Here is a 23,738-nt window from a genome sequence, read left to right as displayed (position 1 = left end):
TGGGGTTTTTTTACCAAAAAATATGTAACAGGATATATATATTGGCCTAAATTTATGAAGACCTTTGATTTTTTAATTTTTTTTATGGATTTTTTGTTTTTATAGCAGAAAAAATATTGTTTTTTTCTGAACATATTTCTGTCTTTTTTTGTTTATAACGCTAAAAAAAAAAAAAAACCCAGTGGTGATCAAATAACACCAAAAGAAAGCTCTGTATGTGGGAAAAAAATGATATAAATCGCATTTGAGTACAGCGTTGCATGACCCCACAATTGTCAGTTAAAGTAATGAAGTGCCAAGTAGCAAAAAATGGCCTGGTCAGGAAGGAGGGTAAATCTTCCAGAGGTCAAGTGGATTAACACGATGGCAATCACAGGTAACAGCCTGAAATAAAGTGCGGACATTTCCCTAACATACTATTTCAGGCTTGTGGCTGCCCCAGCATACCTGCATTGGTAAAAGCCCATCTTTGGCAGAGTCCCCACTTGGCAGAATCAAGGAATTGGCATCTATAGGTAGGTAGGACTGGAAGTTCCAGCAATCCTCCTACATCTTGCTGGCTGTCTGTCTTTCCTCCCATGCAGCTTGCGTGTGTGACTTTTCTCCCGCCAACAGCCTCTGGATCTAGGCCCCCTTTCCCTTTTTCTTTCCTTATAGCATATAGGATCGGGGGGGGGGGGTCCGACCCAACAAAAATCCACCAATAAATACTTTGCTAGTGCACTGAACCACTGGCTGAGGCAGCAGTAACCTCTACCTACCTACCTGCATACTTACCTATTTTCAGGTATGGTCACGTGATCCTGCTCCCCTGTGTCAGCCTGTGGAGAGGGGAGAGAGTGGTCAACAATGGCTGATAATGCCTAAGCAGTGATGTCACCCATAGGCTTACTATGGCCCATCCGTTGTGACCTTAGACTAAGCATGGAACACCGCTCAAAGCCAGGGATTCCTTTCCCATGATCCACAAGTGAAGGGATGCAGGCTGTCCATACCCATCCAAAGCGATGTATGCAGTGAATAGAGAAAACGCCACTCTCCCAACCATCCAGCATAACCTGTGTATAAGGTCCGGCTTCAGCCTACATGCCTCTGCCAAGAAATCACGCCCACTGACGCGTTTCGTACTGGCCTGACGCCCCTATGACTAAGCCCTGGTGGGCATAGTGAAATGCATCACGGGGCATGGTCTCCTGGTGGACACATGTAGGCATGTAGCCAGTCCTAATACACAGGTTATGCAGGGTGGTTGGGAGAGCGGCGTTTTCTCTATTCATGGCCCATCCTTTGTCAACACTCCCTCCTCTCCCCGGCAGCTGCTGCTATCTGACATGGGGGAGCCGGATCGCACGACAGGAGTGGCCTGAACAAGTGCTAAAGCCTCAAAGTATTTTACCTTAATGCATTCTATGCATTAACCCCTTGGCGCCAAATATGTGGCCTCTCGGTGCCTGGTCCTTGGCGCAGAAAGACGGCATTTTTGCATGAATTGCGGTCAATACAGCCGCGCCAAGCTGCACCCTGCGCACTCCCGGCACAGTTGCCAGCGCCTAACCGAAAGCTCCAGAATGCAAGCAGCAGTTTTCAGATTACGTGACCACTGTTACAGCCAATCATATGTGGTCATCATGTGATCTTAAGCCCCACCTCCCAGGATCCTAAACCTCTTAAAGAGCCAGGAGGTACCGGCGTGAAGAGGTTAAGTTAAAAAACCTTCTGTGTCACCGGCTTGCCCCCTCAACCCCCCCCCTTATACTTACCTGAACTGCGGTCCAGCACTGTGCATGACAGCTTCGGCATTCCTTGCTTTGTCCCTCCTACCTGGGAAGATCGATAGCAGAGGAAGCCACTGGCTCCAGCTCCTGTCAATCAACTCCAGTGGATGCAGCAGCAGGGCTCGGGAACCAGCATGCACTATTTTCCCCATGGGAATTGTTTTTTTACTCGGGACACCAGCAAGGGAGGAGGAGCCAGGAGCAAAGGCGGGGGACCCAAGAAGAGGAGGCAAAACCAATGCACAGAGCAAGTAAGTATAAAAGGTTTGTTATTTTTATTTTATTTTTCTTTACAATCACTTTAAAGGGATAGTTCAACTTTACCACAAAACTACCTATGCAGGTATGGGGGCGTCTGCACATAAAAACAAACTTTTGAATAAAGTTGAATAACGCCCTTGCTATAGGTGTAGGCCATTTACATATCTTATGAAACCTGACTTGAATACTCCCAGGACGTTGCTAAGTGAAGTCTAGTCATCACTGCTCACCTACATCATGAGAGACAGCGCCCCCCCCCCCTCCTGAACTGTACCAGGCCACATGCCCTCAACATGGGGAGGTACCAGGCCCTTCAGGTCAACAGACCTGAAGGGCCTGGTATGGATTTTGGGAGGACCCCCACGCAATTTTTTTTTATTTTTGGTTTGGGGTTCCCCTTAATATTCATACCAGACCCAAAGGGCCTGGTAATGGACTAGGGGGGAACCCATGCTGTTTTTTTCAATGAGTTTTATCTATATTGCCGAGACCCGACAATTCATTACAGCCGCGATCAGTTTTAAATGACTTTTTTTTCCTTTAGAAATGTCATTTTGCTGTGGTATTGTTCTAAATACGGGAAAACTGCACCACTTTACAGGAATACTATAGACACCCCCCAGGCACGATGTTTAAAGGAATATTTCATTTTTATTGTTTCACTTTAAGCATTATTAAAATCACTACTTCCGAAAGAGTGTCCATTTTTAAAACTTTTTTTTGCAATGATACATGTCCCCTGGGGCAGGACCCGGGTTACCAAACACTTTTTATGGCAATAGAGGGCATATAAGCCTTTAGAATGAGCACTTTCGGTTTTTCATGTTCGTGTCCCATAGACTTTAACGGTGTTCCGCGGCTTTTGAATTAGCCGCGAACACCGCATAATGTTCACTGTTCGGCAAACAGGCGAACACCCGATCGACTCGAACATCGGGCTCATCCCTATATTCTATACACACTACAGAAACGCCACTTTACAGGCAGACTAAGGGTACCACCCAGGCACTATATTTAAAGAAATTTTTCATTTTTATTGTTTCATTTAAAGTGAGACCCCCTTAAAACTTTAAATGAAACAATAAAAATAAAAAATTTCCTTTAAATATAGTGCCTGGGGGGGGTCCCCTTAGTCTGTCTGCAAAGTGGCGCATTTGTAGCATGTGCAACACACGCTGCAGCAGAAATTATATTTCTAAAGAAAAAAAAAGTCAAATCACATTTAAATTTGACTGCGATTGCAATTGCTGGAACCCAGCTATTTAAAAGAATAAATACTTTTTGGGTCTTGTATGGATTTTAAGGGGAACCCCACGCCAAACTTAAAAAAAAAAAAACGGCGTAGGAGCATGCAGCCTAGCAGGTCAGGAAAGGGGGGAGGTGATCACTGAGCGCCCCCCCAAAACATACCAAGCCACATGCCCTCAACATGTGGGGGTGGGAGCTTTGCCCCCCCACCCCAAATCACTGTGTCCCCATGTTGATGGGGGACAAGGGCCTCTTCCCGACAACCCCGGGGCTGTGGTTGTCGAGGTCTGTGGACAGGGGGCTTATTGGAATCTGGAAGTTCCCTTTATCAAGGGGGCCCCCAGATCCCGCCCCCCCCTATGAGAATGGGTATCGGGTACATCGTAACCCTACCCATTCACCAGAAAAGTGTCAAAAAGTAGAAACCACAAGAAACTGTTTTTGACAAATCCTTATTAAAAAATAAAAAAATAGTGTCCCTCGGTGTACATTCGTTGTCATATGACTTCTCGTCACGTCAATCACGACTCCTGCCGAAACCCAGAAAAAAATATAAACTAAAAGCACTCCGTCTCCTGGGAGGCTACCCGCCGTAAGTCCAGCTCTGCGCTTTCACAGTTCTTGTATAGGCAAGGGGTGGTGCCACCCGGCGGCACTGCCCACTTCTGACATCACATGACGTCATAAGAAGTCAGAAGGGGGCGGTGCCACTGGGTGACGTAGCCGGGTTGCTCCGCTCTTTACCTATATAAGAACTGTCAAAGCGCAGAGCAGGCAGACGGCGGGTAGCCTCCCAGAAGGCAGAGTGTTTTTATTTTTTTCGGGTCTGGTAGACATCGTGATTGAGGATAGATGTACATCGAGGGACACAATTTTTTTATTTTTTAATAAGGGACTTGTCAAAAACTGTTTCTTGTGGTTATTATTTTTTGACACTTTTTTTGGTGAATGGGTATGGGTACGATGTACCCGGTACCCCTTCACATAGGGGAGAGCCAGGATCTGGGGCCCCCTTGTTACAGGGGGTTTCCAGATTCTGATAAGCCCCCCACCCGCAGATAACCACAGCCCAGGCTTGTCGGGAAGAGGCCCTTGCCCATCAACATGGGAACAAGGTGCTTTGGGAGGGAGGGCTCAGAGGCCCCCTGCCCTAAAGCACCCACCCATGTTGAGGGCATGTGGTCTGGTTCAGGAGGGGGGTGTGCTCGCTCATCCCCTCCCCTTCCCTGACCTGCCGGGCTGCATGCTTGGATAAGGGTCTGTTATGGATTTTGGGGGGACCCTATGCCGTTTATTTTTTACATTTTAGGGGTTCCCCTTAAAATCTATACCAGGCCGGAAGATATAGATGAGTATTCTCTGGGTATAGATGAGTTCTCTCGGGTATAGATGAGTTCTCTCTGGGGATAGATGAGTTCTCTCTGGATATAGATGAGTTCTCTCTGGTGATAGATGAGTTCTCTGTGGTGATAGATGAGTTCTCTCTGGTGATAGATGGGTTCTCTCTGGTGATAGATGAGTTCTCTCTGGTGATAGATGGGTTCTCTCTGGTGATAGATGAGTTCTCTCTGGGGATAGATGAGTACTCTGTGGGTATAGATGAGTATTCTCTGGGTATAGATGAGTTCTCTCGGGTATAGATGAGTTCTCTTGGGTATAGATGAGTTCTCTCTGGGGATAGATGAGTTCTCTCTGGATATAGATGAGTTCTCTCTGGTGATAGATGAGTTCTCTCTGGTGATAGATGAGTTCTCTCTGGTGATAGATGGGTTCTCTCTGGTGATAGATGAGTTCTCTCTGGTGATAGATGAGTTCTCTCTGGTGATAGATGGGTTCTCTCTGGTGATAGATGAGTTCTCTCTGGGGATAGATGAGTACTCTGTGGGTATAGATGAGTACTCTCTGGGTATAGATGAGTTCTCTCTGGTGATAGATGAGTACTCTCTGGGTATAGATGAGTTCTCTCTGGGGATAGATGAGTTCTCTCTGGTGATAGATGAGTACTCTGGGTATAGATGAGTTCTCTCTGGTGATGGATGAGTTATCTCTGGGTACAGATGAGTTCTCTCTAGGTATAGATTAGTTCTCTCTGGGGATAGATGAGTTCTCTCTGGGGATAGATGAGTACTCTCTGGGCACAGATGAGTATTCTCTGGGGATAGATGAGTACTCTCTGGGGATAGATGAGTATTCTCTGGGGATAGATGAGTACTCTCTGGGGATAGATGAGTATTCTCTGGGGATAGATGAGTACTCTCTGGGGATAGATGAGTACTCTCTGGGGATAGATGAGTTCTCTCTGGTGATGGATGAGTTATCTCTTGGTATAGATGAGTTCTCTCTGGGTACAGATGAGTTCTCTCTAGGTATAGATGAGTTCTCTCTAGGTATAGATGAGTTCTCTCTGGGGATAGATGAGTTCTCTCTGGGGATAGATGAGTACTCTCTTGTATAGATGAGTTCTCTCTGGTGATAGATGAGTACTCTCTGGGTATAGATGAGTACTCTCTGGGGATAGATGAGTTCTCTCTGGTATAGATGAGTACTCTGGGTATAGATGAGTTCTCTCTGGGTATAGATGAGTTCTCTCTGGGGATAGATGAGTTCTCTCTGGGGATAGATGAGTATTCTCTGGGTATAGATGAGTTCTCTCTGGGGATAGATGAGTTCTCTCTGGGTATAGATGAGTTCTCTCTGGGGATAGATGAGTTCTCTTTGGGTATAGATGAGTTCTCTTTGGGTATAGATGAGTACTCTCTGGTATAGATCAGTACTCTCTGGGGATAGATGAGTTCTCTCTGGGGATAGATGAGTTCTCTCTGGTAATAGATGAGTACTCTGGGTATAGATGAGTTCTCTCTGGTAATAGATGAGTACTCTGGGTATAGATGAGTTCTCTCTGGGTATAGATGAGTACTCTGGGTACAGATGAGTACTCTCTGGTATAGATCAGTACTCTCTGGGGATAGATGAGTTCTCTCTGGTTTAGATGAGTACTCCGGGTATAGATGAGTTCTCTCTGGTGATAGATGAGTTCTCTCTGGGTATAGATGAGTTCTCTCTGGGGATAGATGAGTATTCTCTGGGTATAGATGAGTACTCTCTTGTATAGATGAGTTCTCTCTGGTGATAGATGAGTACTCCCTGGGTATAGATGAGTACTCTCTGGGGATAGATGAGTATTCTCTGGGTATAGATGAGTACTCTCTTGTATAGATGAGTTCTCTCTGGTGATAGATGAGTACTCCCTGGGTATAGATGAGTACTCTCTGGGGTCAGATGAGTATTCTCTGGGTATAGATGAGTACTCTCTTGTATAGATGAGTTCTCTCTGGTGATAGATGAGTACTCCCTGGGTATAGATGAGTACTCTCTGGGGATAGATGAGTATTCTCTGGGTACAGATGAGTTCTCTCTGGTAATAGATGAGTACTCTGGGTATAGATGAGTTCTCTCTGGGGATAGATGAGTTCTCTCTGGGGATAGATGAGTTCTCTCTGGTATAGATGAGTACTCTCTTGTATAGATGAGTTCTCTCTGGTGATAGATGAGTACTCCCTGGGTATAGATGAGTACTCTCTGGGGATAGATGAGTATTCTCTGGGTACAGATGAGTTCTCTCTGGTAATAGATGAGTACTCTGGGTATAGATGAGTTCTCTCTGGGTACAGATGAGTTCTCTCTGGGTATAGATGAGTTCTCTCTGGGTATAGATGAGTTCTCTCTGGGGATAGATGAGTATTCTCTGGGGATAGATGAGTTCTCTCTGGTAATAGATGAGTTCTCTCTGGTAATAGATGAGTACTCCCTGGGTATAGATGAGTTCTCTCTGGTGATAGATGAGTACTCCCTGGGTATAGATGAGTACTCTCTGGGGATAGATGAGTATTCTCTGGGTACAGATGAGTTCTCTCTGGTAATAGATGAGTACTCTGGGTATAGATGAGTTCTCTCTGGGTACAGATGAGTTCTCTCTGGGTATAGATGAGTTCTCTCTGGGTATAGATGAGTTCTCTCTGGGGATAGATGAGTATTCTCTGGGTATAGATGAGTACTCTCTTGTATAGATGAGTTCTCTCTGGTAATAGATGAGTACTCTGGGTATAGATGAGTTCTCTCTGGGTATAGATGAGTACTCTGCGTACAGATGAGTTCTCTCTGGGTATAGATGAGTACTCTCTGGTATAGATCAGTACTCTCTGGGGATAGATGAGTTCTCTCTGGGTATAGATGAGTTCTCTCTGGGTATAGATGAGTTCTCTCTGGGGATAGATGAGTATTCTCTGGGTATAGATGAGTACTCTCTTGTATAGATGAGTTCTCTCTGGTGATAGATGAGTACTCTCTGGGTATAGATGAGTACTCTCTGGGGATAGATGAGTTCTCTTTGGTATAGATGAGTACTCTGGGTATAGATGAGTTCTCTCTGGGTATAGATGAGTTCTCTCTGGGGATAGATGAATTCTCTCTGGGGATAGATGAGTATTCTCTGGGGATAGATGAGTTCTCTCTGGGGATAGATGAGTACTCTCTGGGTATAGATGAGTTCTCTCTGGGGATAGATGAGTTCTCTCTGGTATAGATGAGTACTCTGGGTATAGATGAGTTCTCTCTGGGTATAGATGAGTTCTCTCTGGGGATAGATGAGTTCTCTCTGGGGATAGATGAGTATTCTCTGGGGATAGATGAGTTCTCTCTGGGGATAGATGAGTACTCTCTGGGTATAGATGAGTTCTCTCTGGGGATAGATGAGTTCTCTCTGGGTATAGATGAGTTCTCTCTGGGGATAGATGAGTTCTCTCTGGGGATAGATGAGTTCTCTCTGGTAATAGATGAGTACTCTGGGTATAGATGAGTTCTCTCTGGTAATAGATGAGTACTCTGGGTATAGATGAGTTCTCTCTGGGTATAGATGAGTACTCTGGGTACGGATGAGTACTCTCTGGTATAGATGAGTTATCTCTGGTATAGATGAGTACTCCGGGTATAGATGAGTTCTCTCTGGGGATAGATGAGTTCTCTCTGGGGATAGATGAGTTCTCTCTGGTGATAGATGAGTTCTCTCTGGGTATAGATGAGTTCTCTCTGGGGATAGATGAGTATTCTCTGGGTATAGATGAGTACTCTCTTGTATAGATGAGTTCTCTCTGGTGATAGATGAGTACTCCCTGGGTATAGATGAGTACTCTCTGGGTATAGATGAGTACTCCCTGGGTATAGATGAGTACTCCCTGGGTATAGATGAGTTCTCTCTGGGGATAGATGAGTACTCTCTGGGTATAGATCAGTACTCTGTGGGGATAGATGAGTTCTCTCTGGGTATAGATGAGTACTCTCTTGTATAGATGAGTACTCTCTGGGGATAGATGAGTTCTCTTTGGTATAGATGAGTACTCTGGGTATAGATGAGTTCTCTCTGGGTATAGATGAGTTCTCTCTGGGGATAGATGAGTATTCTCTGGGGATAGATGAGTTCTCTCTGGGGATAGATGAGTTCTCTCTGGGGATAGATGAGTTCTCTCTGGTATAGATGAGTACTCTGGGTATAGATGAGTTCTCTCTGGGTATAGATGAGTTCTCTCTGGGGATAGATGAGTTCTCTCTGGGGATAGATGAGTATTCTCTGGGGATAGATGAGTTCTCTCTGGGGATAGATGAGTACTCTCTGGGGATAGATGAGTTCTCTCTGGGTATAGATGAGTTCTCTCTGGGGATAGATGAGTTCTCTCTGGGGATAGATGAGTTCTCTCTGGTAATAGATGAGTACTCTGGGTATAGATGAGTACTCTCTGGTAATAGATGAGTACTCTGGGTATAGATGAGTTCTCTCTGGGTATAGATGAGTACTCTGGGTACAGATGAGTACTCTCTGGTATAGATGAGTTATCTCTGGTATAGATGAGTACTCCGGGTATAGATGAGTTCTCTCTGGGGATAGATGAGTTCTCTCTGGTGATAGATGAGTTCTCTCTGGGGATAGATGAGTATTCTCTGGGTATAGATGAGTACTCTCTTGTATAGATGAGTTCTCTCTGGTGATAGATGAGTACTCCCTGGGTATAGATGAGTACTCTCTGGGTATAGATGAGTACTCTCTTGTATAGATGAGTTCTCTCTGGTGATAGATGAGTACTCCCTGGGTATAGATGAGTACTCTCTGGGTATAGCTCAGTACTCTGTGGGGATAGATGAGTTCTCTCTGGGTATAGATGAGTACTCTCTTGTATAGATGAGTTCTCTCTGGGGATAGATGAGTATTCTCTGGGTATAGATGAGTATTCTCTGGGTATAGATGAGTATTCTCTGGGTATAGATGAGTTCTCTCTCCTCTCTCTCCGGATTAGAAGTACTCGGGGCTCTCGCTGTTGATCTGTCACACTGCACATTGTCTGTCACACATTCTATTTCACGTGTTCCCTCACATTCTGTTCCTCCGGCCAATCAGCGCGCTAAGGGCGGATCCAGGTAACTGGGACAACCAATCATCGCCCGAGTGGGCGGGGGACAAAGGACTGCACTCACGTGTAGCACGGAATGGTTGGGAGAATGTGCGAGTGAGAGAATCAGAAGAGGAGAGAGAAGAGGAGAGACCATAGAGGAGTACAGAGGACAGACCGACACCATCCCTCCCTTCTCACCTCTCACTTCTCTCCGGGAATTCTCATCCTATATAGAAGAACTATGTGATCCCCCATCATTATCTTCACCCTCTGAGCCCATCACCCACCATTATCTTCACCCTCTGAGCACTCCGCTATCCTGAGCCCAGCACTCTCCATACTGTAAGTACTCATCCTGAAATATGTGACTGTCAGGGTGGTATTGCAGGGTTGTCATTAGTAACATTCTCATCATCTCCTCCATTACACTTGTACCTGTGTCTGTGATTGTGTCCCCCCCCCCCAATTGTCTCCTGATTGTGTCCCCCCCCCCCAATTGTCTCCTGATTGTGTGCCCCCCAATTGTCTCCTGATTGTGTGCCCCCCCCGATTGTCTCCTGATTGTGTGCCCCCCCCGATTGTCTCCTGATTGTGTGCCCCCCCGATTGTCTCCTGATTGTGTGCCCCCCCCCGATTGTCTCCTGATTGTGTGCCCCCCCCCAATTGTCTCCTGATTGTGTGCCCCCCCCCCTGATTGTCTCCTGATTGTGTGCCCCCCTGATTTTGTCCCCCCCCCGGATTGTGTGCCCCCCAATTGTCTCCTGATTGTGTGCCCACCCTGATTGTGTGCCCCCCCCGATTGTCTCCTGATTGTGTGCTCTCTTGATTGTGTGCCCCCCCCCCGATTGTCTCCTGATTATATGCCCCCCTGATTGTGCGCCCCCGATTGTGTTCCCTCCCTGATTGTGTGTGTGTCTCCTGATTTTGTGCCCCCCACCTCTGATTGTGTGCCCCCCCGATTTTGTGGTAAGGGGGTAGCTCTGGGTTCCAGTGGGTGGAGTGCCATCATTCCAAGTGAATACACAAGAGAAGACTCTCTAGGGGTGGGACTAGATGGGCACTGAGCAAATGTCAAATATTTCATAGAAATGTTTATTGGTACCAAATGATGAAATCTGATAAGACATACAGAACATCATGCAAAATATACGACAAGATACAAACAATCCACAAAAGAGGCCACACCTTTTGATTTTGTGCCCCCTGATTGTGTTCTCTTTGTGCGCCCCATGATTTGGTGCTCCCCCTGATTTTGTGCCCCCCTGATTTGGTGCCCCCGATTGTGTGGGCAGCAGAAGACATCAGATCTACATCCTTATATGTTAAGCGGATCTGAAGTCAGATATAAAAGATGCCTCAAACTGGAAAAAAAAAAAAAAAAAACAACCTGTGAGAGATGGCGGCTCTGATTGATTTTCTTCTAAGGACGTTCGTCTTCAAAGTCCAATCAAATTATAACAGCTGAAATGTATTCTGCTTGTATTTTGCTTTCCATTCTCATTATGCACCTTGTTCTACATCATCACTGGGTCTCTGTGCTTCTCTATGCAATGCTGGCAGATCACAGCTGGCGGTAGGGGCCAGCACTGTACTGTACATAGGATACTGAAAAGAGCACCTTACCTCTGCGCTCCTCCCCCGCCCTGATGCAAGGGGCGGGAGGGGTTTTGCAAATATCAAATACACCTTGATGGGGGGGGGGTGTGTTCTGTCAGTTTGGGTATTCCTAGGCTGTGTTTGACATCAATTGAAATAAATGAAATCAAATGAATGACGTGGGGGGCTGCGGGGAGAGTCAGGCTGGGGAGGAAAGCGCTAGATGATGCTGGGCGTCTTCCAGCCAGGAAATAAGGTGGGCTCTGTCTGACCCACTGCAGCTTTTAATGCACATTGTGAGAAGCTCACAGTGTGCAGTGAAATCAGAGTGGCCTGTACAGCTGTGCAAGACTGAAGAGCATTATATTTAGATAGGGGGTTGGTAAGACATTAACATTCGTTGATTCAATGTTTTTATATTAACTTCATCTCTTTTATATGTAATATTTACAAAACAATCATTGTTTTTGTCAATGTTCTTTTATTTTGTTACATAACATTTAAAAAAAAGTGTTTTTTTATTTTTTAATATATATCTGTATTTAATACATGACTAAGAATTAGCTATAAAGACAGCACAACAGTAGTTACCTCCTTTTAGGCACCCTGTCTATCATTGAAACCTCAGCAGGGGAAAAAGGGGGAGGAGCCTCTGCGCTGACTCATTTAGCCTACAAGCAGCTGATAGGAGCGGGCAGCAAAGCAGGTGAAAAGTAGTCGAGAGCTCCACCTAGTGTCTTAAACAGAGAATTGCTCCACCTAGTGTCTTGAAAAAGGAATTGCACCACCTAGTGTCTTGAAAAAGGAATAGCTCCACCTAGTGTCTTGAAAAAGGAATAGCTCCACTTAGTGTCTTGAAAAGAGAATTGTTCCACCTAGTGTCTTGAAAAGAGAATTGCTCCACCTAGTTTCTTGAAAAGAGAATTGCTCCACCTAGTGTCTTGAAAAAGGAATAGCTCCACCTAGTGTCTTGAAAAAGGAATAGCTCCACCTAGTGTCTTGAAAAAGGAATAGCTCCACTTAGTGTCTTGAAAAGAGAATTGCTCCAACTAGTGTCCTGGAAAGAGAATTGCTCCACCTAGTGTCTTGAAAAGTGAATTGCACCACCTAGTGTCTTGAAAAGTGAATTGCACCACCTAGTGTCTTGAAAAGTGAATTGCTCAACCTAGTGTCTTGAAAAGAGAATTGCGCCACCTAGTGTCTTGAAAAGAGAATTGCTCCACCTAGTGTCTTAAAAAGAGTATTGCTCCACCTAGTGTCTTGAAAAGAGAATTGCTCCACCTAGTGTCTTGAAAGGAGATTTGCTCCACCTAGTGTCTTGAAAAGAGAATTGCTCCACCTAAGTCTTGAAAAAGGAATAGCTCCACCTAGTGTCTTAAACAGAGAATTGCTCCACCTAGTGTCTTAAAAAAGAGAATTGCTCCACCTAGTGTTCTGAAAAGTGAATTGCTCCACCTAGTGTCTTGAAAAGAGAATTGCGCCACCTAGTGTCTTGAAAAGAGAATTGCTCCACCTAGTGTCTTAAAAAGAGAATTGCGCCACCTAGTGTCTTGAAAAGAGAATTGCTCCACCTAGTGTCTTAAAAAGAGAATTGCTCCACCTAGTGTCTTGAAAAGAGAATTGCTCCACCTAGTGTCTTGAAAAGAGAATTGCTCCACCTAGTGTCTTGAAAAAGGAATAGCTCCACCTAGTGTCTTGAAAAGAGAATTGCTCCACCTAGTGTCTTGAAAGGAGATTTGCTTCACCTAGTGTCTTGAAAAGAGAATTGCTCCACCTAAGTCTTGAAAAAGGAATAGCTCCACCTAGTGTCTTAAACAGAGAATTGCTCCACCTAGTGTCTTAAAAAAGAGAATTGCTCCACCTAGTGTTCTGAAAAGTGAATTGCTCCACCTAGTGTCTTGAAAAGAGAATTGCGCCACCTAGTGTCTTGAAAAGAGAATTGCTCCACCTAGTGTCTTAAAAAGAGAATTGCTCCACCTAGTGTCTTGAAAAGAGAATTGCTCCACCTAGTGTCTTGAAAAAGGAATAGCTCCACCTAGTGTCTTGAAAAGAGAATTGCTCCACCTAGTGTCTTGAAAGGAGATTTGCTCCACCTAGTGTCTTGAAAAGAGAATTGCTCCACCTAAGTCTTGAAAAAGGAATAGCTCCACCTAGTGTCTTAAACAGAGAATTGCTCCACCTAGTGTCTTAAAAAAGAGAATTGCTCCACCTAGTGTTCTGAAAAGTGAATTGCTCCACCTAGTGTCTTGAAAAGAGAATTGCGCCACCTAGTGTCTTGAAAAGAGAATTGCTCCACCTAGTGTCTTAAAAAGAGAATTGCTCCACCTAGTGTCTTGAAAAGAGAATTGCTCCACCTAGTGTCTTGAAAAAGGAATAGCTCCACCTAGTGTCTTGAAAAGAGAATTGCTCCACCTAGTGTCTTGAAAGGAGATTTGCTCCACCTAGTGTCTTGAAAAGAGAATTGCTCCACCTAAGTCTTGAAAAAGGAATAGCTCCACCTAGTGTCTTAAACAGAGAATTGCTCCACCTAGTGTCTTAAAAAAGAGAATTGCTCCACCTAGTGTTCTGAAAAGTGAATTGCTCCACCTAGTGTCTTGAAAAGAGAATTGCGCCACCTAGTGTCTTGAAAAGAGAATTGCTCCACCTAGTGTCTTAAAAAGAGAATTGCGCCACCTAGTGTCTTGAAAAGAGAATTGCTCCACCTAGTGTCTTAAAAAAGAGAATTGCTCCACCTAGTGTTCTGAAAAGTGAATTGCTCCACCTAGTGTCTTGAAAAGAGAATTGCGCCACCTAGTGTCTTGAAAAGAGAATTGCTCCACCTAGTGTCTTAAACAGAGAATTGCTCCACCTAGTGTCTTAAAAAAGAGAATTGCTCCACCTAGTGTCTTGAAAAGAGAATTGCTCCACCTAGTGTCCTGAAAAGTGAATTGCTCCACCTAGTGTCTTGAAAAGAGTATTGCTCCGCCTAGTGTCTTAAAAAGAGAATTGCTCCACCTAGTGTCTTGAAAGGAGATTTGCTCCACCTAGTGTCTTGAAAAGAGAATTGCTCCACCTAAGTCTTGAAAAAGGAATAGCTCCACCTAGTGTCTTAAACAGAGAATTGCTCCACCTAGTGTCTTAAAAAGAGAATTGCTCCACCTAGTGTTCTGAAAAGTGAATTGCTCCACCTAGTGGATACCTAGTGTCTTAAAAAGAGAATTGCTCCACCTAGTGTCCTGAAAAGTGAATTGCTCCACCTAGTGTCCTGAAAAGTGAATTGCTCCACCTAGTGTCCTGAAAAGAGAATTGCTCCACCTAGTGTCCTGAAAAGTGAATATTCCTTATATACTATACAAGAAATGTGAATGCATACAATATACATATATATATATATATATAATTATTATTTTTTGAGGTGATGTCCTTTACCAAAATTTGCTCAATGACATCACCCAGGATTCCTGGTGATATAATTAAATGACTGCAGCCGGGAATCTGTCATTTTTTTTTTTCTGCGGAAAGGTGGCATGTACAGCCCATCCCGGTTCACTCACAATTGACTTCGATGGTGTTTGAGGTTTTTTTTTTTTTTTTTGCAGATGTTTGACTGAGCAACTTCTTTAATGGCTCCACGGCTCCTGAAAAGCAATTGGCCCTTTCACCTCTGTCCTCAAACCAACCCGCCCCCCCCCCCCACCCTCCCTTTGTCTTATAGCACCCCCCCCAGCTCTCTGTTCAGCAGCACCTGCTACGTCTCTGTTCTGTAACAGACTGCTGCCTCCTGTTATGTCATCCTCCTCCTCATTATATAACGCCATACTGACTTGGATAACACTCCTCACATAGTCATTCCCATGTTTCCCCGCAGACAGAGATCAGCGGCGAATGGGAACCTCCAGTTTATGAAAAAACAAACAAAAAAAAACCATAATATCATTTTTTTGTTCTTTTTATGCTGCTAAATATGTAACCCATTAACCCCTTGCTTACTGAGCACTTAAACCCCCCTCCTGCCCAGGCCAATTTTTAGCTTTCAGCGCTGTCGCATTTTGAATGACAATTGCGCGGTCATACAACACTGTACCCAAATGAAATTTTTATCATTTTTTTTCACACAAATAGAGCTTTCTTTTGGCGGTATTTAATCAGAGCTGAGATTTGTATTTTTTGCTAAACAAACAAAAAAAGACAGAAATTTTTGAAAAATAAATCATGTTTCATAGTTTGTTATAAAATTTTGCAAACGGGTAATTTTTCTCCTTCATTGATATTCGCTGAGGAGGCTGCACTGATGGGCACTGATGGGGTTACACTGATGGGCACTGATGGGCTGCACTGATGGGCACAGATAAGGCGACACTGATAGGCACAGATAAGATGGCACTGATGGGCCCTGATGGGTGGCATTGTTGGGTGGCACTGATAGGTGGCACTGATGGGCAATGGTAGGTGGCACTGATGGGCACTGGTAGGTGGTATTGATAGGCAGCACTGGTGATGAGGCACTGATTGATGACATTTATAGGTGGCACTGTGGGCACTGATAGGTGGCACTGTGGGCACCGATGGGTGGTACTGTGGGCACTGGTAGGTGGCGCTGGTAGGCACTGGTAGGTGGCACAGAAGCCTCTGCAGAGGCTCTCCACGATCGGGACTGATGTCCCTCTCGCAGCTGCCGGTGATCGGCTTTTTTTTTTTTACTCCTCACGCTACCAGCGCGAGGGGAAAAAAATAGCTGATTACCGGCTCTGTTTACATCACACGATCAACTGTCATTGGCTGACAGCTGATCACGTGGTAAGGGGTCGGGATTGACCCCTTACTCCGATCTGTGGTTAGCCGTGTCTCATAGACTCCCTGATCACAGAGCGCGCCGCGCGTGCCCTGCAGGGGGAGCGCAGGCCGCTCGAGCATGGGAGGACATCTATGGACGCCCTCCTGGCAAATTAGGTCCGCGCTGTAGCCGTCTTTCGCATATAGTGCGGATGGGAGGTGGTTAAGGATGTTATTCAGGGCAAACTAAAAATCAAGGGGTCTATTTTTAAAAATAAATTCATCCTGCATGTACGTTAGTTGTGCCTGAAAAGGGGCAAAAAAGGAACATTACTAGGCTAATTTTCCTCCAGGTTGAATGTTTTTCATTCATACAGCATTCTGTATTTTGTATGTGCTTGTACATTGATATCTTCAATTATCTTCCACTAAATAGGTGTAGACCATAGTGGTTTAGTCTAGACCAGGGATTTGCAATTAGTGGACCTCCAGCTGTTGCAAAACTACAAGTCCCATCATGCCTCTGCCTCTGGGTGTCATGCTTGTGGCTGCCAGAGTCTTGCTATGCCTCATGGGAATTGTAGTTCTGCAAAAGCTGGGGGGCCACCAGTTTGAGACCCCTGGTCTAGACTAAGAAAAATCGAATCGAATGTAATGCATTGTTTAAGTATTTCTCTAGAATTTCCAAACTCATTATATACTCCTGGAGTAAAAAAATCTAATATCATGTTATTATTTATGGTATTTGAACAAACTCACAGTTACAGAATTAGCCGCTTTGGGTGGTCTGAGGAGGCCTGTAATGCACACAGTGCTCTGGACAGTGGTCCGAAGAGGCCTGTAATGCTGCAGAGTGCTGGATGGTGGTCTCAGGTTTGAGGGATGGCCTGTATTGCACAGTGCTCTGGATGCCACCATGCCAGTGGTCATTGGTCAGAGGAGGCCTGTAATACTGCACAGTGCTCTGGACAGTTGCCTGGGGAGGTCTGTAATGCTGCACAGTGCTCTGGACAGTGGTCCGGAGGGGGTCTGTAATGCTGCACAGTGCTCTGGACAGTGGTCCGGGGAGGTCTGTAATGCTGCACAGTGCTCTGGACAGTGGTCCGGGGAGGTCTGTAATGCTGCACAGTGCTCTGGACAGTGGTCAGAGAGGTCTGTAATGCTGCACAGTGCTCTGGACAGTGGCCTGGGGAGGTCTGTAATGCTGCACAGTGCTCTGGACAGTGGTCCGAGAGGTCTGTAATGCTGCACAGTGCTCTGGACAGTGGCCTGGGGAGGTCTGTAATGCTGCACAGTGCTCTGGACAGTGGTCCGGGGAGGTCTGTAATGCTGCACAGTGCTCTGGACGTACCCTGCTGAAAATCAGACTGTTTTTGGCTTCTTAATGCACTAACCATGTGATTTCATGCCTTGTGGCACCCTGCCTCACAGGTTCTTCATTGTCTTAGTGCAGTGGTCACCAAACTCTGGCCCTTTGCTTCCTCTTACCTGGCCCTTGGCACTATTACTCCCACTGACACCAATGATGGGGCGGTATTCCTAACAGATACCAATAATGAGGCATTATTCCTCCCACTGAAACCAACGATGAGCCACCATATCTACCACTGACACCAATGATGGGGCATTATCCCTCCCATTGATACCAATAATGGGGCAACATCCCTCCCACTGACACCAATGATGGGGCATTATTCCTCCCACTGCCACCAATGATGGGGCACTATTCCTTCCACTGATACCAATGATGGGGCACTATTCCTCCCACTGACACCAATGATGGGGCATTATTCCTCCCACTGCCACCAATGATGGAGCACTATTCCTCCCACTGACACCAATGATGGGGCATTATTCCTCTCACTGCCACCAATGATGGGGCAATATTCCTCCCATTGATACCAATAATGGGGCAACATCCCTCCCACTGACACCAATGATGGTGCACTATTCCTCCCACTGACACCAATGATGGGGCACTATTCCTTCCACTGATACCAATGATGGGACACTATTCCTCCCACTGATACCAATGATGGGACACTATTCCTTCCATTGATACCAATGATGGGGCATTATTCCTCCCACTGACACCCATCATGGGGCAATATTCCTCCCACTGACACCAACAATGGGAAACTATTCCTCCCACTGACACCAATGATGGGTCACTATTCCTCCCACTGACACCAATGATGGGTCACTATTCCTCCCACTGACACCAATGATGGGGCACTAGTCCTCCCACTGACACCAATGATAGGTCACTATTCCTCCCACTGACACCAATGATGGGGCACTATTCCTCCCAATGACACCGACGATGGGGCACTATTCCTCCCACTAACCACCAACTCTGAGGCCATGTTTTTTCTCACTGATGCTGGGCCCAGAACATTTTCTACCCCAATGGCCAAAATCTGCCTCTTCCCCCCCCTAAAGTCTAAAAGACAGAAAATTGAACTTTTGTTTGAAAAGTTTGGCAACTTCGGCCTCTAACATGAAGTCAGATCACAGCAGCAAAAAAAGGAAAAGGAACTTGGAGGAGACTGGGAGGAATAGAAGGGACTTTGTAGGAAAAGAATACACACTTGTATACAATCTTTAAAGGTTAGTGTCACTTACCTACCACTCTTTGAAAAGTTTTAGCCGGTGCATTGAAATGATCTACCCCGGTATCTACAGAACAAAATCCGGGCCGAATCCTTAAAAAAAGAGTTTTTGGTAAAATCTCCTGCAATGTTGATCTGGAGATGATTATTTCCTATTAATGAAGTTTGACGTTTAGTCCTCGTAGCTCTCTGCCTTTTGTGATCTTTCCATAAATACTAATAATGAGCGTTTTTCTATTTTATTCCAATGGTCTCCCCCCTCCGGCTCTCCATCCATACATGCGTTCCTTTCCCCCCGCTGACCTATTGAATGTCAGGTCTCTCTGTGACGCAGTTTCTCACCGCGTGCCCATCCCGTGTGCTCAACTCCTCATCGGCGCCAGGCGCTGATTGGATGACCTACTAACCTAGACGGAGGGTTCAGGAAGAAGATTTTTGGCAGAATGCGGAAGCAGACAGACAACAACGCAGTCCCGTGTGAGAGCGAGCGGGCAATTCGGTCAGCCACGCCCCCCCCCCCCCCGGGTTTTAAAGCATCCGGAGCTTGTCCCCTCTACGGTTGTGAGGTCACAGATTCTTGCTGCCAATTCAGGTGAGAACCTAAAAAAAAAAAAAAAAAAGTTTTAATGCTGACGGAATGTTTTTTTTTTTTTTTTTGGCACACGGAGAAAACTACAACTAAAATAGACAAGAAAAAAACGCAAATACTTGCTTTTCTGTAAATTCATGTTCGTGCAGGGGACCTTAATCCGAATCCCTGATTTCTTGAGAAGATGGCATTTGCCCGAAGCCATTTGGCGTGAAGTCACAAGCGATACAAAAAAAAACAAAACAAAAAAAAAAAAAATGCGTTTTTTTTTTTTTTTGTTGATTCCAGTTAAAGGTGCACAAAATTCACATATATTCTGTTCTCAAACCACAGCGAGTATTGAGGGAGTGAACATGTTAATGTTGTCACATTCACCGGAAATTAGAGCTGCGCCATTCTGGCTAAAATGACAATCGCAATTTTTTTTTTTGGCTTAGAATAAAGATCACGATTCTCGCGGCGTGACATCATCTTTTACATTATACAAACAAATTGGGCAAACTTTACTGTTTAGTTTTTTTTAAATTAATTGAATTGTATCTTTTTCCCAAAAAAAATGCGTTTAAAAGACCGCTGCGCAAATACATTGTGACATAAAATATTGCAACAGCCGCCATATATATAATGTTTGGGGTTCTAAGTAATTTTCGAGCAAAAAAAATACTGATTTCAACTTGTGAGTGTCAGAAAAAAGTTTAGTCTTTAAAGCGGAGTTCCAGCCGCAAAAATTTCTTTTTTTTGTTTCAATCGTTTTTGAATAGTTTATTGATATTTCAAATAGAAAGGAAGAATTACATACGTTAAAATATAAGATTGTTAATAATGGACAAAAAAAATAATAATAATCAATATTACACATACAGAGCGTAACTAAATGACTGTTACAAATGATTCAACTTAGGATAATATAACTTCAAGAAAAATAACTCAAAAAGGAATAAAGAAAAATGTTAAAAAGAGATAATAAAAAAAAAGAAAATTACATTTTGGGAGGAAAGAATGAGTACACTATATGTAAGCAATATAGCATTGATTTATAAACAATTCGATAAATAATCTATCCAAGGTTTCCATATCTCATCAAAAGAATGTTGTTTGTCCAGTAAAATTGCTGTAAGACGTTCATTAACCATTATAAATGACAATTTCTTTTTTTAACCACTCCAGCCCTGGAAGGATTTACCCCTCTTCCTGACCAGAGCACTTTTTGCGATTCGGCACTGAGCCGCTTTAGCTGACAATTGCGCGGTCGTGCGACGTTGTACCCAAACAAAATTGACGTCCTTTTTTCCCCACAAATAGAGCTTTCTTTTGGTGGTATTTGATCACCTCTGCCGTTTTATTTTTTGCGCTTTAAACAAAAAAAGAGAGCGACAATTTTGAAAAAAAAAAAGCAATATTTTTTACTTTTTGCTATAATAAATATCCCTAAAAAATATATATAAAAAAAATGGATTTTATCAGTTTAGGCCGATATGTATTCTTCTACATACTTTTGGTAAAAAAAATCGCAATCAGTGTATATTGATTGGTTTGCGCAAATATTATAGCGTCTACAAAATAGGGGAGAGATTTATGGCATTTTGAATATTAATTTTTTTTTTAATTAGTAATGGCGGCGATCTGCGTTTTTTTTTTTTTATCGTGACTGTGACATTATGGCGGACACGTTTGACATTATTTTGGGACTATTGTCATTTATACAGTGATCAATGCTATAAAAATGCACAGATTACTGTGTAAATGACAATGGCAGGGAAGGGGTTAAACACTAGGGGTTAAGTGTGTCCTAGGGAGTGATTCTAACTGTAGGGGGGATTGCCTCACTAGGACATGACAGCGATCACTGCTCCTGATGACAGGGAGCAGTGGATCTCTGTCATGTTGCTAGGCAGAACAGGGAAATTCCTTGTTTACATAGGCATTCCCCCGTTCTGCCTCTCCTCACTGCAATCGCGGGCTGCCGGCGAACACTTCCTGGGACCCGCGGTCACGTTTCCGCGGTGGGCGCGCGTGCCTCGATAGGCAGCAAATTCAAAGGGACGTACAGGTTTGCCCATTTGCCTGCCTGCCTGTGCCATTCTGCCGACGTACATCGGCGGTCGGCAAGCGGTTAAAGCGGAGTTCCAGCTGCAGATTTTTTTTTTTTAAGTCAGCAGCTACAAGTACTGTAGCTGCTGACTTTTAACATTTGGACACTTACCGGTCTAGGGAGCCCCCCCCCCCCCCCAAGGCTGATTTTACCACCGGCTCGGGTGCAGACGCCGCCATTCCAACTAAGGGAAACCGGCAGTGGCGCCTTCAGACTTCACAGCTGGGTTTTTACTGCACATGTGCGAGTCATGCGACGCTATGTGAATGTGAATGGCCAGCATGTCTTCTGGGACACACACAGGTCTCGGAAGGCAGCTTGGGGGAGAAGGAGGAGGGCTCGGCACAGAAGAGGACGTGACGTACTGCACCGCGGCCGGGCTAGGGCGGAAGTAAATTATTCTTTCTAAAAAGATAGATAAAAAAAAAAGTAGATATCCAAAAAAAAGGGGTGGAGGGGTGTTTAGTTTAGTTTAAGACCACCTTGTAAAAGTGGGTGGAACTCCGCTTTAAGCGGTTAAACTGACCTCATTGACAGACCGAAGTTCATCCCTTTGGTCTAAAAGAACCAAATGATACATTGTTTATAGTTATTTCCCGGCGCTGGACAATGTTAATACATTTTTGCCGGCTTTTTTTTTTTTTTTTGGACAGCTGTGAGTGAGCAGAGAACAGCTCTGCACTGTATGAATCGTGGAAATGCTGGATTAAGATCGTGAGGGGGGATGACTCGAGAACGCATTTTTTTTAACGATAAATCGTGCAGCTCTACCGGAAATATATTTGTAGGTGTTTAGGTTCATTTTCTACTTGCTTGCTGGGCCAGATTTGTAATTGCTCCCTCTAGTGGTCATCTGTATATCACACAATGTGATTAGCAAGTAGCGATGAGCCAAACCGCCCTGGGTTCTGTTCAGGCAGGGGTTCGCTGAACTTCAAAATAGTTGGGATGCCAAACCCGAACCCCATTTTCTGGGCTAATATGCAATGGGTAGCCAAAAAAAAAAACATGGGGTTATGTACTGCCCTGGAGGACACGCACCAATGAAAAAAAAAATATCATGCATTTGGGAGCAGTGATTTTTTTTTTTTTTTTTGTTTTTTGTTTTTTGTTTTTTTTTTTTTTTTTTTTTTAGCAATGAGATTTGCAATGGAAAAATAGTTTTCAAATTGCTGGCAAATGACTTTGACAACTGTTGGCTTCTCTGCTTTAAAAAAAGACCCCCCCAAAGAGTTGTCTGTGTATTTTGGGGGACCTTTTGAAAAGTTTTGTGTGCTTTTTTTTTTTTTTTTTAAACACGAAGCTGCCAATGAATGTCCTTGGCAGGCACTTCAAATAGTTTCATTTATTTATTTAAATGAAAAAGAAAATGTTTCTCACCGCGCGTCACACGCCCCCATGCGTGCCCGACCCGTGTGTTTTCCTCAGCGCCACGCGCTGATTGGATGCCCTACTAACCTAGCTGTCATCCTGTGGCGAGGGAGAAGTTAAGGAAGAAGATTTTTTGGCAGAATGCGGAACCAGACAGACAACAACGCAGTCCCGTGTGAGCGAGCGTGTAATTCAGTCTGCCACGCCCCCTGCTGTTCAAAGCGTCCGGAGCTTGTCCCCACTACCATTGTGAGGTCTCCAGTTCTTGCTGCCAATTCAGGTCAGAACCTAAAAAAAAAAAAAAAAATTTTATTGCCAACGGAATATTTTTTACGACGCACAGAAAAAACTACAACTAAAATAGCCGAGAAAACGCAAATATTTGTTTTTCCGTAAATTCGTGTTCATGCCGGCGACCTTGATCCGAATTCCTGATTTTTTTTTGAGAAGATAACATTTGCCCGAAGCTATTTGGCGTGAAGTCAAAAGCGAAAAAAACAGTTATTTTAAAGTTTTAAAATTGCTGGAAAATGACTGTTGGCTTCTTTGTTTTTAAGGCGTCGTCTATGTATTTTGGGGGACCTTTTGGAAAGGTTTGTGTGCTGACGTTTTTTAAAATTTTTTATTTTAAACACAAAGCTGCCAATTAATGTCCTTTGCAGGCAATTTAAATGTTATCATGTATTTATTTAAATTAAAAAGAAAATTGAGTCCCCCCCCCAAAAAATGTATACCATACCCTTTGAATCTGGTGTGGATTTCAAGGTGGTACCTCACACACACAAAAAAAAAGAAGAAAAATGTGTGAGGTCCCCCAAGACCCTTGAGGTATTGATTTTAAGGGGGGTTCCAAGCGAAAAAAAAAGTGTGGGGTCCCTCTAGAGATCCATACCAGACCCTTGCGGTATTGATTTTAAGGGGGGTTCCAAGCAAAAAAAAAGTGTGGGGTCCCTCTAGAGATCTATACCAGACCCTTGAGGTATTTATCTTAAGAGGGTTCCA

General features: G+C 44.3%; 1 protein-coding gene and 1 long non-coding RNA gene across 5 annotated transcripts in view; one reads left to right on the top strand and one right to left on the bottom strand.

The window, feature by feature from the left end:
- LOC141133499 (uncharacterized) overlaps positions 1 to 19,192 on the bottom strand; it is a 50,298-nt gene extending 31,106 nt beyond the window's left edge. The window contains exon 1 of the long non-coding RNA XR_012243087.1: positions 18,698 to 19,192. This is a non-coding gene — a long non-coding RNA (uncharacterized lncRNA). The remainder of the gene's footprint in view (positions 1 to 18,697) is intronic.
- The window catches only part of PER1 (period circadian regulator 1), a 79,388-nt gene continuing 65,457 nt past the window's right edge, over positions 9,808 to 23,738 (top strand). For 2 of the 4 annotated variants that reach the window (XM_073622910.1, XM_073622906.1), the window contains exon 1: positions 9,813 to 10,066. The gene's annotated coding sequence lies outside the window, so the exon portion shown is untranslated. Of the gene's footprint in view, positions 10,067 to 19,112; positions 19,277 to 23,738 lie in introns of those variants that run through there. The other 2 variants (XR_012243086.1, XM_073622908.1) reach the window with 2 other exon arrangements.

The sequence above is a fragment of the Aquarana catesbeiana genome, linkage group LG03, assembly GCF_042186555.1.
Source record: "Aquarana catesbeiana isolate 2022-GZ linkage group LG03, ASM4218655v1, whole genome shotgun sequence".
In the NCBI taxonomy this organism is placed as follows: Eukaryota; Metazoa; Chordata; class Amphibia; order Anura; family Ranidae; genus Aquarana; species Aquarana catesbeiana.
The sequence above is the reverse complement of the archived record's forward strand: the minus strand, read 5'-3'. Positions and strand labels throughout refer to the sequence as shown.